General features: G+C 44.1%; 1 protein-coding gene across 1 annotated transcript in view; it reads right to left on the reverse strand.

Annotated features, from left to right (window-relative positions):
- Nucleotides 1-1,514, reverse strand: part of ITFG2 (integrin alpha FG-GAP repeat containing 2) — an 11,790-nt gene that overhangs the window by 7,392 nt on the left and 2,884 nt on the right. The gene's annotated exons all lie outside the window — the stretch shown is intronic.

A 1,514-nucleotide genomic window follows, 5' to 3' on the forward strand; every position in this document is an offset into this window, starting at 1 on the left:
GACACCTTGAGGCTCTGTCCCCAAAAAAAAAAAAAAAAAAAATCTCTTTGGACCAGCTCAGCGCATGTGGCTCAAGTGGCTAAGGCGCCAGCCACATACACCAGAGCTGGCAAGTTCAACCAACTGAGCCTGCCAAACAACAATGACAACTGCAACCAAAAATAGCCTGGCGTTGCGGGTGCCTGTAGTCCCAGCTATTTGGGAGGCAGAGGCAAGAGAATCACTTAAGCCCAGGAGTTTGAGGTTGCTGTGAGCTATGATGCCACAGCACTCCACCCAGGGGGATAGCTTGAGGCTCTGTCAAAAAAAAAAAAATCTTTTTGGACCAACATAGCCATAGTTTCTCAGAACTTCTTTATCTCCATTTAGGAGTGGGCATGTGTGCTGGAGGCAGGAGAGGTTAGAGTAATGGAGGTTGTACAGAATCTATGGTCCATCCCAGGACTCTCTGACATCTGGACAGCTCTGCATGCCTAATTCAGCTCTTTTAATTTGACCATTACAAATGGACATGTTTTGAAAACAGCCCAAGATAGTGAACTTTTGGAGAATCTAACTTCAGACTTCGTATTTAATCAAGGTACAGAGCGGCGCATGTGGCTCAAAGGAGTAGGGCACTGACCCCATATACCGGAGGTGCTGGGTTCAAACCTGGCCCCGACCAAAAACTACAAAAAAAAAAGAAAACCAAAAAAAACTTAATCAAGGTACAAATAAAAAGACAATGCTAGCTCTTGGGGCCCTCCCTCCTCTAGAGGAGGATCTTGTGTGCCTTTGAGAGCACACAGGCAATGGTGGGGCCTAAGAAGGGGTTGCTTCACTCGCTGGGCCTCTAGTGCCCTCAAGTGGTGGCTAAGGTCTCAGGAGGGGAGGCTCCTTGCATGGAGCCTTTTCATGGAGCCTTTTCTCTACCATTTATTTCTTGGATAGCTAACTGCCCTTTTCAGGGGCTGAGGATGATAACCAGATTTCTTCAAACCCTATTTCTGCAAACACCTTCATGATTTCCTCTTGGAGGTACAGCCAAATGCCCCCAAAATAGACTGAACTAGTATTAGACTCTCAAGAGATTTAAAAGCAACAGAGATAGCAGATCAACAATTAGGAAATGTTAGAAAAAAATTGGAATTTATTAATGACTTATTTGAATCTTTGATTTCTTTTTTACCAGGGGAGTTTCTGGTGAGAATATTAAATCATAGAAGCACAGAACATGTTTATTCACATCAAACCCTCTACATCTAATGTTTCAATTGTGGCTACTACCATAACAATTTTCTGCAGATACCCAGAGCAGAGGCTACATGGTGTAGACAAAATGGAACTGCCTGGATATGAATCCAGCTTTCTCTACCTAAATTTTTTCATCTATAGAATAAGGATGATAAGGAATATCTACCTCATAAGGGAGTTGTGACAGTTGAGCTGATAAAGAAAAGCATTTAGGGCTCGGCGCCTGTGGCTCAAGCAGCTAAGGCGCCACCCACATACACCTAAGGTGGCGGGTTCGAATC

The sequence above is a fragment of the Otolemur garnettii genome, unplaced genomic scaffold (assembly GCF_000181295.1).
Source record: "Otolemur garnettii isolate 467f Iridium unplaced genomic scaffold, OtoGar3 scaffold00104, whole genome shotgun sequence".
In the NCBI taxonomy this organism is placed as follows: domain Eukaryota; kingdom Metazoa; phylum Chordata; class Mammalia; order Primates; family Galagidae; genus Otolemur; species Otolemur garnettii.